Source organism: Pimephales promelas, chromosome 16 (assembly GCF_988280905.1).
Source record: "Pimephales promelas chromosome 16, fPimPro1.hap1.1, whole genome shotgun sequence".
NCBI classification, from domain to species: Eukaryota; Metazoa; Chordata; class Actinopteri; order Cypriniformes; family Leuciscidae; genus Pimephales; species Pimephales promelas.
Window position 1 is genome coordinate 5,016,380 of NC_142784.1, and position 12,139 is coordinate 5,028,518.

Below are 12,139 nucleotides of genomic sequence, written 5' to 3' on the forward strand. Positions count from 1 at the left end.
CAGAGTCAGAGAATCCTTGAACTCACACTAAAGGTGAGAGGGCTCGTCCGGGATTTGAACCCGGGACCTCTCGCACCCTAAGCGAGAATCATACCCCTAGACCAACGAGCCTGACGGATCATGTCTCGGACATTTTTTTCCAGAGTGGTTTACAAGTTCTAGTTCTATTATTTTTTTAATATTTTACCCTTTTCTCTAGTTTTAGGCCTAATAACATCTGGCAAAGGCACTACCGATGAAAACTAACCTTGGGACTAATTTGGGTCCATCTGCATTCATGAATGTTGACTAATGTACACTGTCACTTTTCTAAATAAAGAAATTCTGGGCTGAGTTATAGTACAGATGAACACAAGCAGCAGCAAGGATTTCAAGACCACAACAGTTTTGAGTTCAGCTCAGTGCTGCAACGAAATGAGCCAAATGGCTGCTTGTTCTGAAACTGCTGGGCTCGTCCGGGATTTGAACCCGGGACCTCTCGCACCCGAAGCGAGAATCATACCCCTAGACCAACGAGCCTGATTAATGAACGTTTGGGCTACTTGCACACACTTGTATAGTCACTGAATGGACAGGCACTAGCTTTAATACAAAACATTTGTCGTTAGGGAGCCGTACTCCCTGGCAGGCAGCGATTGTGAGGACGTTCTGTGAAGGAAATAAACACTTGTCACCTGGCTGACTTTTGGCTAAATTGGAGTACAGATGAAGACAAGCAGCCTTAAGGATTTCAAAAGCACAGACGTTTTGATTTAGGTTCAGTGCTCCAAAGGAGGGAGCCAACAGGCTGCTCCTGCGGAGACTGCTGGCCTCATCCGTGATTTGAACCCTGGACCTCTCGCACCCACAGCGAGAATCATATACCCCTAGACCAACGAGCCTGGCTGATGAAGGGAAGGGCTACTTGCATACACTTGTAAAGTCACCAAACGCCGGCCTCCAACAGAATGGGCGGGAACTGGTTTTAATAGAAAGCGTTTGTGGTTAGGAAGCCGCACTCCCTGGCAGGCAACTATTCAGAGTACGTTCTGTGTAAGGAAATATCCACTTCTCGTCCGGCTGAATCTTGGCTCTGTAGTAGTACAGGTGAACTCAAGAAGCAGTAAGGATTTTAAAACCACGACAGTTTTGAGTTTGGCTCAGTGCTGCAAAAGGTCAGAGCCAACTGGGTGCTTGTTCCAAAGCCGCTGGGCTCGTCCGGGATTTAAACCCGGGACCTCTCGCACCCAAAGTGAGAATCATACCCCTAGACCAACGAGCCTCGTCGATAGCAAGTCTTTCGGGAGGGCGCCACAAATTTATTGAAGTTCACCTCAAAGACGGAACCCGACCTGAAAGAAACCACTTGAAGTCATTTTACAGATCAAACGCGAAGCTTGGCAGACAAGGCCCAGTGGCCTAATGGATAAGGCATCAGCCTCCGGAGCTGGAGATTGTGGGTTCAAGTCCCACCTGGGTCGAATTAATGGGCTACATTTAAGATTGCTGTTCGACAAATTCAAGGATGGTTTGTTAAAAGCAAGCCTTTAGCCATGATGACAGCAAGATCTGAATTAGCGTAGAACCAGACAAACTTCTGATAGCTGTGTTGGGTTTTTGTGTGCGTCACTCTGTTCTGATCTGTCCTGCCCGTGCATCTGCCCTACCAGAGCAACAAGTATACCTGTGCTCAGCGTTTCTGCCAAAGAGCGGTAATTCAATTAAGAGCGATATAAAATAGTTTGTATCCCACTACGACAGCTACAGGCCTGCAAACACTTTAATTTGGCCGATGCATGTGACGTCAAGTACTATGTGGCTTGCAATAAATGGCAAGATATGAAGTGGCTGATAGAGAAAAGCAGCAACAGCAAACAGACTCAGAGAATCCTTGAACTCACACTAAAGGTGAGAGGGCTCGTCCGGGATTTGAACCCGGGACCTCTCGCACCCTAAGCGAGAATCATACCCCTAGACCAACGAGCCTGACGGATCAGGTCTCGGACAATTTTTTTCCAGAGTGGTTTACAAGTTCTAGTTCTATTATTTTTGTAATGTTTTACCCTTTTCTCTAGTTTTAGGCCTAATAACATCTGGCAAAGGCACTACCGATGAAAACTAACCTTGGGACTAATTTGGGTCCATCTGCATTCATGAATGTTGACTAATGTACACTGTCACTTTTCTAAATAAAGAAATTCTGGGCTGAGTTATAGTACAGATGAACACAAGCAGCAGCAAGGATTTCAAGACCACAACAGTTTTGAGTTCAGCTCAGTGCTGCAACGAAATGAGCCAAATGGCTGCTTGTTCTGAAACTGCTGGGCTCGTCCGGGATTTGAACCCGGGACCTCTCGCACCCGAAGCGAGAATCATACCCCTAGACCAACGAGCCTGATTAATGAACGTTTGGGCTACTTGCACACACTTGTATAGTCACTGAACGCTGGCCTTTAACAGAATGGACAGGCACTAGTTTTAATACAAAACATTTGTCGTTAGGGAGCCGTACTCCCTGGCAGGCAGCGATTGTGAGGACGTTCTGTGAAGGAAATAAACACTTGTCACCTGGCTGACTTATGGCTAAATTGGAGTACAGATGAAGACAAGCAGCCTTAAGGATTTCAAAAGCACAGAAGTTTTGATTTAGGTTCAGTGCTCCAAAGGAGGGAGCCAACAGGCTGCTCCTGCGGAGACTGCTGGCCTCATCCGTGATTTGAACCCTGGACCTCTCGCACCCACAGCGAGAATCATATACCCCTAGACCAACGAGCCTGGCTGATGAAGGGAAGGGCTACTTGCATACACTTGTAAAGTCACCAAACGCCGGCCTCCAACAGAATGGGCGGGAACTGGTTTTAATAGAAAGCGTTTGTGGTTAGGAAGCCGCACTCCCTGTCAGGCAACTATTCAGAGTACGTTCTGTGTAAGGAAATATCCGCTTCTCGTCCGGCTGAATCTTGGCTCTGTAGTAGTACAGGTGAACTCAAGAAGCAGTAAGGATTTTAAAACCACGACAGTTTTGAGTTTGGCTCAGTGCTGCAAAAGGTCAGAGCCAACTGGCTGCTTGTTCCAAAGCCGCTGGGCTCGTCCGGGATTTGAACCCGGGACCTCTCGCACCCAAAGCGAGAATCATACCCCTAGACCAACGAGCCTCGTCGAAAGCAAGTCTTTCGGGAGGGCGCCACAAATTCATTGAAGTTCACCTCAAAGACGGAACCCGACCTGAAAGAAACCACTTGAAGTCATTTTACAGATCAAACGCGAAGCTTGGCATACAAGGCCCAGTGGCCTAATGGATAAGGCATCACCCTCCGGAGCTGGAGATTGTGGGTTCAAGTCCCACCTGGGTCGAATTAATGGGCTACATTTAAGATTGCCGTTCGACAAATTCAAGGATGGTTTGTTAAAAGCAAGCCTTTAGCCATGATGACAGCAAGATCTGAATTAGCGTAGAACCAGACAAACTTCTGATAGCTGTGTTGGGTTTTTGTGTGCGTCACTCTGTTCTGATCTGTCCTGCCCGTGCATCTGCCCTACCAGAGCAACAAGTATACCTGTGCTCAGCGTTTCTGCCAAAGAGCGGTAATTCAATTAAGAGCGATATAAAATAGTTTGTATCCCACTACGACAGCTACAGGCCTGCAAACACTTTAATTTGGCCGATGCATGTGACGTCAAGTACTATGTGGCTTGCAATAAATGGCAAGATATGAAGTGGCTGATAGAGAAAAGCAGCAACAGCAAACAGACTCAGAGAATCCTTGAACTCACACTAAAGGTGAGAGGGCTCGTCCGGGATTTGAACCCGGGACCTCTCGCACCCTAAGCGAGAATCATACCCCTAGACCAACGAGCCTGACGGATCAGGTCTCGGACAATTTTTTTCCAGAGTGGTTTACAAGTTCTAGTTCTATTATTTTTGTAATGTTTTACCCTTTTCTCTAGTTTTAGGCCTAATAACATCTAGCAAAGGCACTACCGATGAAAACTAACCTTGGGACTAATTTGGGTCCATCTGCATTCATGAATGTTGACTAATGTACACTGTCACTTTTCTAAATAAAGAAATTCTGGGCTGAGTTATAGTACAGATGAACACAAGCAGCAGCAACGATTTCAAGACCACAACAGTTTTGAGTTCAGCTCAGTGCTGCAACGAAATGAGCCAAATGGCTGCTTGTTCTGAAACTGCTGGGCTCGTCCGGGATTTGAACCCGGGACCTCTCGCACCCGAAGCGAGAATCATACCCCTAGACCAACGAGCCTCGTCGAAAGCAAGTCTTTCCGGAGGGCGCCACAAATTCATTGAAGTTCACCTCAAAGACGGAACCCGACCTGAAAGAAACCATTTGAAGTCATTTTACAGATCAAACGCAAAGCTTGGCTGACAAGGCCCAGTGGCCTAATGGATAAGGCATCAGCCTCCGGAGCTGGAGATTGTGGGTTCAAGTCCCACCTGGGTCGAATTAATGGGCTACATTTAAGATTGCCGTTTGACAAATTCAAGGATGGTTTGTTAAAAGCAAGCCTTTAGCCATGATGACAGCAAGATCTGAATTAGCGTAGAACCGACAAACTTCTGATAGCTGTTTTAGGTTTTTGTGTGCGTCACTCTGTTCTGATCTGTCCTGCCCGTGCATCTGCCCTACCAGAGCAACAAGTATACCTGTGCTCAGCGTTTCTGCCAAAGAGCGGTAATTCAATTAAGAGCGATATAAAATAGTTTGTATCCCACTACGACAGCTACAGGCCTGCAAACACTTCAATTTGGCCGATGCATGTGACGTCAAGTACTATGTGGCTTGCAATAAATGGCAAGATATGAAGTGGCTGATAGAGAAAAGCAGCAACAGCAAACAGAGTCAGAGAATCCTTGAACTCACACTAAAGGTGAGAGGGCTCGTCCGGGATTTGAACCCGGGACCTCTCACACCCTAAGCGAGAATCATACCCCTAGACCAACGAGCCTGACGGATCAGGTCTCGGACAATTTTTTTCCAGAGTGGTTTACAAGTTCTAGTTCTATTATTTTTGTAATGTTTTACCCTTTTCTCTAGTTTTAGGCCTAATAACATCTGGAAAAGGCACTACCGATGAAAACTAACCTTGGGACTAATTTGGGTCCATCTGCATTCATGAATGTTGACTAATGTACACTGTCACTTTTCTAAATAAAGAAATTCTGGGCTGAGTTATAGTACAGATGAACACAAGCAGCAGCAAGGATTTCAAGACCACAACAGTTTTGAGTTCAGCTCAGTGCTGCAACGAAATGAGCCAAATGGCTGCTTGTTCTGAAACTGCTGGGCTCGTCCGGGATTTGAACCCGGGACCTCTCGCACCCGAAGCGAGAATCATACCCCTAGACCAACGAGCCTGATTAATGAACGTTTGGGCTACTTGCACACACTTGTACAGTCACTGAACGCTGGCCTTTAACAGAATGAGCAGGCACTAGTTTTAATACAAAACGTTTGTCGTTAGGGAGCCGTACTCCCTGGCAGGCAGCGATTGTGAGGACGTTCTGTGAAGGAAAAAACACTTGTCACCTGGCTGACTTTTGGCTAAATTGGAGTACAGATGAAGACAAGCAGCCTTAAGGATTTCAAAAGCACAGAAGTTTTGATTTAGGTTCAGTGCTCCAAAGGAGGGAGCCAACAGGCTGCTCCTGCGGAGACTGCTGGCCTCATCCGTGATTTGAACCCTGGACCTCTCGCACCCACAGCGAGAATCATATACCCCTAGACCAACGAGCCTGGCTGATGAAGGGAAGGGCTACTTGCATACACTTGTAATGTCACCAAACGCCGGCCTCCAACAGAATGGGCGGGAACTGGTTTTAATAGAAAGCGTTTGTGGTTAGGAAGCCGCACTCCCTGGCAGGCAACTATTCAGAGTACGTTCTGTGTAAGGAAATATCCACTTCTCGTCCGGCTGAATCTTGGCTCTGTAGTAGTACAGGTGAACTCAAGAAGCAGTAAGGATTTTAAAACCACGACAGTTTTGAGTTTGGCTCAGTGCTGCAAAAGGTCAGAGCCAACTGGCTGCTTGTTCCAAAGCCGCTGGGCTCGTCCGGGATTTAAACCCGGGACCTCTCGCACCCTAAGCGAGAATCATACCCCTAGACCAACGAGCCTGACGGATCAGGTCTCGGACAATTTTTTTCCAGAGTGGTTTACAAGTTCTAGTTCTATTATTTTTGTAATGATTTACCCTTTTCTCTAGTTTTAGGCCTAATAACATCTGGAAAAGGCACTACCGATGAAAACTAACCTTGGGACTAATTTGGGTCCATCTGCATTCATGAATGTTGACTAATGTACACTGTCACTTTTCTAAATAAAGAAATTCTGGGCTGAGTTATAGTACAGATGAACACAAGCAGCAGCAAGGATTTCAAGACCACAACAGTTTTGAGTTCAGCTCAGTGCTGCAACAAAATGAGCCAAATGGCTGCTTGTTCTGAAACTGCTGGGCTCGTCCGGGATTTGAACCCGGGACCTCTCGCACCCGAAGCGAGAATCATACCCCTAGACCAACGAGCCTGATTAATGAACGTTTGGGCTACTTGCACACACTTGTACAGTCACTGAACGCTGGCCTTTAACAGAATGGGCAGGCACTAGTTTTAATACAAAACGTTTGTCGTTAGGGAGCCGTACTCCCTGGCAGGCAGCGATTGTGAGGACGTTCTGTGAAGGAAAAAACACTTGTCACCTGGCTGACTTTTGGCTAAATTGGAGTACAGATGAAGACAAGCAGCCTTAAGGATTTCAAAAGCACAGAAGTTTTGATTTAGGTTCAGTGCTCCAAAGGAGGGAGCCAACAGGCTGCTCCTGCGGAGACTGCTGGCCTCATCCGTGATTTGAACCCTGGACCTCTCGCACCCACAGCGAGAATCATATACCCCTAGACCAACGAGCCTGGCTGATGAAGGGAAGGGCTACTTGCATACACTTGTAATGTCACCAAACGCCGGCCTCCAACAGAATGGGCGGGAACTGGTTTTAATAGAAAGCGTTTGTGGTTAGGAAGCCGCACTCCCTGGCAGGCAACTATTCAGAGTACGTTCTGTGTAAGGAAATATCCACTTCTCGTCCGGCTGAATCTTGGCTCTGTAGTAGTACAGGTGAACTCAAGAAGCAGTAAGGATTTTAAAACCACGACAGTTTTGAGATTGGCTCAGTGCTGCAAAAGGTCAGAGCCAACTGGCTGCTTGTTCCAAAGCCGCTGGGCTCGTCCGGGATTTAAACCCGGGACCTCTCGCACCCAAAGCGAGAATCATACCCCTAGACCAACGAGCCTCGTCAAAAGCAAGTCTTTCGGGAGGGCGCCACAAATTCATTGAAGTTCACCTCAAAGACGGAACCCGACCTGAAAGAAACCACTTGAAGTCATTTTACAGATCAAACGCGAAGCTTGGCATACAAGGCCCAGTGGCCTAATGGATAAGGCATCAGCCTCCGGAGCTGGAGATTGTGGGTTCAAGTCCCACCTGGGTCGAATTAATGGGCTACTTTTAAGATTGCTGTTCGACAAATTCAAGGATGGTTTGTTCAAAGCAAGCCTTTAGCCATGATGACAGCAAGATCTGAATTAGCGTAGAACCAGACAAACTTCTGATAGCTGTGTTGGGTTTTTGTGTGCGTCACTCTGTTCTGATCTGTCCTGCCCGTGCATCTGCCCTACCAGAGCAACAAGTATACCTGTGCTCAGCGTTTCTGCCAAAGAGCGGTAATTCAATTAAGAGCGATATAAAATAGTTTGTATTCCACTACGACAGCTACAGGCCTGCAAACACTTTAATTTGGCCGATGCATGTGACGTCAAGTACTATGTGGCTTGCAATAAATGGCAAGATATGAAGTGGCTGATAGAGAAAAGCAGCAACAGCAAACAGACTCAGAGAATCCTTGAACTCACACTAAAGGTGAGAGGGCTCGTCCGGGATTTGAACCCGGGACCTCTCGCACCCTAAGCGAGAATCATACCCCTGGACCAACGAGCCTGACGGATCAGGCCTCGGACTATTTTTTTCCAGAGTGGTTTACAAGTTCTAGTTCTATTATTTTTGTAATATTTTACCCTTTTCTCTAGTTTTAGGCCTAATAACATCTGGAAAAGGCACTACCGATGAAAACTAACCTTGGGACTAATTTGGGTCCATCTGCATTCATGAATGTTGACTAATGTACTCTGTCAATTTTTTAAATAAAGAAATTCTGGGCTGAGTTATAGTACAGATGAACACAAGCAGCAGCAAGGATTTCAAGACCACAACAGTTTTGAGTTCAGCTCAGTGCTGCAACGAAATGAGCCAAATGGCTGCTTGTTCTGAAACTGCTGGGCTCGTCCGGGATTTGAACCCGGGACCTCTCGCACCCGAAGCGAGAATCATACCCCTAGACCAACGAGCCTCGTCGAAAGCAAGTCTTTCGGGAGGGCGCCACAAATTCATTGAAGTTCACCTCAAAGACGGAACCCGACCTGAAAGAAACCATTTGAAGTCATTTTACAGATCAAACGCAAAGCTTGGCTGACAAGGCCCAGTGGCCTAATGGATAAGGCATCAGCCTCCGGAGCTGGAGATTGTGGGTTCAAGTCCCACCTGGGTCGAATTAATGGGCTACATTTAAGATTGCCGTTCGACAAATTCAAGGATGGTTTGTTAAAAGCAAGCCTTTAGCCATGCTGACAGCAAGATCTGAATTAGCGTAGAACCGACAAACTTCTGATAGCTGTTTTAGGTTTTTGTGTGCGTCACTCTGTTCTGATCTGTCCTGCCCGTGCATCTGCCCTACCAGAGCAACAAGTATACCTGTGCTCAGCGTTTCTGCCAAAGAGCGGTAATTCAATTAAGAGCGATATAAAATAGTTTGTATCCCACTACGACAGCTACAGGCCTGCAAACACTTCAATTTGGCCGATGCATGTGACGTCAAGTACTATGTGGCTTGCAATAAATGGCAAGATATGAAGTGGCTGATAGAGAAAAGCAGCAACAGCAAACAGAGTCAGAGAATCCTTGAACTCACACTAAAGGTGAGAGGGCTCGGATTTGAACCCGGGACCTCTTGCACCCTAAGCGAGAATCATACCCCTAGACCAACGAGCCTGACGGATCAGGTCTCGGACAATTTTTTTCCAGAGTGGTTTACAAGTTCTAGTTCTATTATTTTTGTAATGTTTTACCCTTTTCTCTAGTTTTAGGCCTAATAACATCTGGCAAAGGCACTACCGATGAAAACTAACCTTGGGACTAATTTGGGTCAATCTGCATTCATGAATGTTGACTAATGTACACTGTCACTTTTCTAAATAAAGAAATTCTGGGCTGAGTTATAGTACAGATGAACTCAAGCAGCAGCAAGGATTTCAAGACCACAACAGTTTTGAGTTCAGCTCAGTGCTGCAACAAAATGAGCCAAATGGCTGCTTGTTCTGAAACTGCTGGGCTCGTCCGGGATTTGAACCCGGGACCTCTCGCACCCGAAGCGAGATTCATACCCCTAGACCAACGAGCCTGATTAATGAACGTTTGGGCTACTTGCACACACTTGTACAGTCACTGAACGCTGGCCTTTAACAGAATGGACAGGCACTAGTTTTAATACAAAACGTTTGTCGTTAGGGAGCCGTACTCCCTGGCAGGCAGCGATTGTGAGGACGTTCTGTGAAGGAAATAAACACTTGTCACCTGGCTGACTTTTGGCTAAATTGGAGTACAGATGAAGACAAGCAGCCTTAAGGATTTCAAAAGCACAGAAGTTTTGATTTAGGTTCAGTGCTCCAAAGGAGGGAGCCAACAGGCTGCTCCTGCGGAGACTGCTGGCCTCATCCGTGATTTGAACCCTGGACCTCTCGCACCCACAGCGAGAATCATATACCCCTAGACCAACGAGCCTGGCTGATGAAGGGAAGGGCTACTTGCATACACTTGTAAAGTCACCAAACGCCGGCCTCCAACAGAATGGGCGGGAACTGGTTTTAATAGAAAGCGTTTGTGGTTAGGAAGCCGCACTCCCTGGCAGGCAACTATTCAGAGTACGTTCTGTGTAAGGAAATATCCGCTTCTCGTTGGGCTGAATCTTGGCTCTGTAGTAGTACAGGTGAACTCAAGAAGCAGTAAGGATTTTAAAACCACGACAGTTTTGAGTTTGGCTCAGTGCTGCAAAAGGTCAGAGCCAACTGGCTGCTTGTTCCAAAGCCGCTGGGCTCGTCCGGGATTTGAACCCGGGACCTCTCGCACCCAAAGCGAGAATCATACCCCTAGACCAACGAGCCTCGTCGAAAGCAAGTCTTTCGGGAGGGCGCCACAAATTCATTGAAGTTCACCTCAAAGACGGAACCCGACCTGAAAGAAACCACTTGAAGTCATTTTACAGATCAAACGCGAAGCTTGGCAGACAAGGCCCAGTGGCCTAATGGATAAGGCATCAGCCTCCGGAGCTGGAGATTGAGGGTTCAAGTCCCACCTGGGTCGAATTAATGGGCTACATTTAAGATTGCCGTTCGACAAATTCAAGGATGGTTTGTTAAAAGCAAGCCTTTAGCCATGATGACAGTAAGATCTGAATTAGCGTAGAACCAGACAAACTTCTGATAGCTGTGTTGGGTTTTTGTGTGCGTCACTCTGTTCTGATCTGTCCTGCCCGTGCATCTGCCCTACCAGAGCAACAAGTATACCTGTGCTCAGCGTTTCTGCCAAAGAGCGGTAATTCAATTAAGAGCGATATAAAATAGTTTGTATCCCACTACGACAGCTACAGGCCTGCAAACACTTTAATTTGGCCGATGCATGTGACGTCAAGTACTATGTGGCTTGCAATAAATGGCAAGATATGAAGTGGCTGATAGAGAAAAGCAGCAACAGCAAACAGACTCAGAGAATCCTTGAACTCACACTAAAGGTGAAAGGGCTCGTCCGGGATTTGAACCCGGGACCTCTAGCACCCTAAGCGAGAATCATACCCCTAGACCAACGAGCCTGACGGATCAGGCCTCGGACTATTTTTTTCCAGAGTGGCTTACAAGTTCTAGTTCTATTATTTTTGTAATGTTTTACCCTTTTCTCTAGTTTTAGGCCTAATAACATCTGGCAAAGGCACTACCGATGAAACCTAACCTTGGGACTAATTTGGGTCCATCTGCATTCATGAATGTTGACTAATGTACACTGTCACTTTTCTAAATAAAGAAATTCTGGGCTGAGTTATAGTACAGATGAACACAAGCAGCAGCAAGGATTTCAAGACCACAACAGTTTTGAGTTCAGCTCAGTGCTGCAACGAAATGAGCCAAATGGCTGCTTGTTCTGAAACTGCTGGGCTCGTCCGGGATTTGAACCCGGGACCTCTGGCACCCGAAGCGAGAATCATACCCCTAGACCAACGAGCCTCGTCGAAAGCAAGTCTTTCCGGAGGGCGCCACAAATTCATTGAAGTTCACCTCAAAGACGGAACCCGACCTGGCAGAAACCGCTTGAAGTCATTTTACAGATCAAACGCAAAGCTTGGCAGACAAGGCCCAGTGGCCTAATGGATAAGGCATCAGCCTCCGGAGCTGGAGATTGTGGGTTCAAGTCCCACCTGGGTCAAATTAATGGGCTACATTTAAGATTGCCGTTCGACAAATTCAAGGATGGTTTGTTAAAAGCAAGCCTTTAGCCATGATGACAGCAAGATCTGAATTAGCGTAGAACAGACAAACTTCTGATAGCTGTGTTGGGTTTTTGTGTGCGTCACTCTGTTCTGATCTGTCCTGCCCGTGCATCTGCCCTGCTACTTGCGTACACTTGGAAAGTCACCAAACGCCGGACTCCAACAGAATGGGCGGGCACTGGTTTTAATAGAAAGCGTTTGTCATTAGGAAGCCGCACTCCCTGGCAGGCAACTATTCAGAGTACGTTCTGTGTAAGGAAATATCCGCTTGTCGTCTGGCTGAATCTTGGCTCTGTAGTAGTACAGGTGAACTCAAGAAGCAGTAAGGATTTTAAAACCACGACAGTTTTGAGTTTGGCTCAGTGCTGCAAAAGGTTGGAGCCAACTGGTTGCTTGTTTCAAAGCCGCTGGGCTCGTCCGGGATTTGAACCCGGGACCTCTCGCACCCAAAGCGAGAATCATACCCCTAGACCAACGAGCCTCGTCGAAAGCAAGTC

At 46.9% G+C, this 12,139-nt stretch overlaps 1 protein-coding gene and 23 non-coding genes across 24 annotated transcripts in view; 8 read left to right on the forward strand and 16 right to left on the reverse strand.

The window, feature by feature from the left end:
• Positions 1–12,139, forward strand: part of LOC148971945 (uncharacterized) — a 443,851-nt gene that overhangs the window by 411,244 nt on the left and 20,468 nt on the right. The gene's annotated exons all lie outside the window — the stretch shown is intronic.
• Positions 40–111, reverse strand: trnap-agg (transfer RNA proline (anticodon AGG)). Its single transcript has one exon. It is a non-coding gene; the product is annotated as a tRNA-Pro (tRNA).
• Positions 448–519, reverse strand: trnap-cgg (transfer RNA proline (anticodon CGG)). Its single transcript has one exon. It is a non-coding gene; the product is annotated as a tRNA-Pro (tRNA).
• On the reverse strand, positions 1,190–1,261 carry trnap-ugg (transfer RNA proline (anticodon UGG)). Its single transcript has one exon. It is a non-coding gene; the product is annotated as a tRNA-Pro (tRNA).
• Positions 1,388–1,460, forward strand: trnar-ccg (transfer RNA arginine (anticodon CCG)). The gene has a single exon. It is a non-coding gene; the product is annotated as a tRNA-Arg (tRNA).
• On the reverse strand, positions 1,894–1,965 carry trnap-agg (transfer RNA proline (anticodon AGG)). Its single transcript has one exon. It is a non-coding gene; the product is annotated as a tRNA-Pro (tRNA).
• Positions 2,303–2,374, reverse strand: trnap-cgg (transfer RNA proline (anticodon CGG)). The gene has a single exon. It is a non-coding gene; the product is annotated as a tRNA-Pro (tRNA).
• trnap-ugg (transfer RNA proline (anticodon UGG)) lies at positions 3,063–3,134 on the reverse strand. Its single transcript has one exon. It is a non-coding gene; the product is annotated as a tRNA-Pro (tRNA).
• Positions 3,261–3,333, forward strand: trnar-ccg (transfer RNA arginine (anticodon CCG)). The gene has a single exon. It is a non-coding gene; the product is annotated as a tRNA-Arg (tRNA).
• Positions 3,767–3,838, reverse strand: trnap-agg (transfer RNA proline (anticodon AGG)). Its single transcript has one exon. It is a non-coding gene; the product is annotated as a tRNA-Pro (tRNA).
• On the reverse strand, positions 4,176–4,247 carry trnap-cgg (transfer RNA proline (anticodon CGG)). The gene has a single exon. It is a non-coding gene; the product is annotated as a tRNA-Pro (tRNA).
• trnar-ccg (transfer RNA arginine (anticodon CCG)) lies at positions 4,374–4,446 on the forward strand. Its single transcript has one exon. It is a non-coding gene; the product is annotated as a tRNA-Arg (tRNA).
• On the reverse strand, positions 5,288–5,359 carry trnap-cgg (transfer RNA proline (anticodon CGG)). Its single transcript has one exon. It is a non-coding gene; the product is annotated as a tRNA-Pro (tRNA).
• Positions 6,456–6,527, reverse strand: trnap-cgg (transfer RNA proline (anticodon CGG)). The gene has a single exon. It is a non-coding gene; the product is annotated as a tRNA-Pro (tRNA).
• trnap-ugg (transfer RNA proline (anticodon UGG)) lies at positions 7,215–7,286 on the reverse strand. Its single transcript has one exon. It is a non-coding gene; the product is annotated as a tRNA-Pro (tRNA).
• Positions 7,413–7,485, forward strand: trnar-ccg (transfer RNA arginine (anticodon CCG)). Its single transcript has one exon. It is a non-coding gene; the product is annotated as a tRNA-Arg (tRNA).
• trnap-cgg (transfer RNA proline (anticodon CGG)) lies at positions 8,328–8,399 on the reverse strand. The gene has a single exon. It is a non-coding gene; the product is annotated as a tRNA-Pro (tRNA).
• trnar-ccg (transfer RNA arginine (anticodon CCG)) lies at positions 8,526–8,598 on the forward strand. Its single transcript has one exon. It is a non-coding gene; the product is annotated as a tRNA-Arg (tRNA).
• trnap-cgg (transfer RNA proline (anticodon CGG)) lies at positions 9,435–9,506 on the reverse strand. Its single transcript has one exon. It is a non-coding gene; the product is annotated as a tRNA-Pro (tRNA).
• trnap-ugg (transfer RNA proline (anticodon UGG)) lies at positions 10,195–10,266 on the reverse strand. The gene has a single exon. It is a non-coding gene; the product is annotated as a tRNA-Pro (tRNA).
• trnar-ccg (transfer RNA arginine (anticodon CCG)) lies at positions 10,393–10,465 on the forward strand. The gene has a single exon. It is a non-coding gene; the product is annotated as a tRNA-Arg (tRNA).
• Positions 11,308–11,379, reverse strand: trnap-cgg (transfer RNA proline (anticodon CGG)). The gene has a single exon. It is a non-coding gene; the product is annotated as a tRNA-Pro (tRNA).
• On the forward strand, positions 11,506–11,578 carry trnar-ccg (transfer RNA arginine (anticodon CCG)). The gene has a single exon. It is a non-coding gene; the product is annotated as a tRNA-Arg (tRNA).
• On the reverse strand, positions 12,052–12,123 carry trnap-ugg (transfer RNA proline (anticodon UGG)). Its single transcript has one exon. It is a non-coding gene; the product is annotated as a tRNA-Pro (tRNA).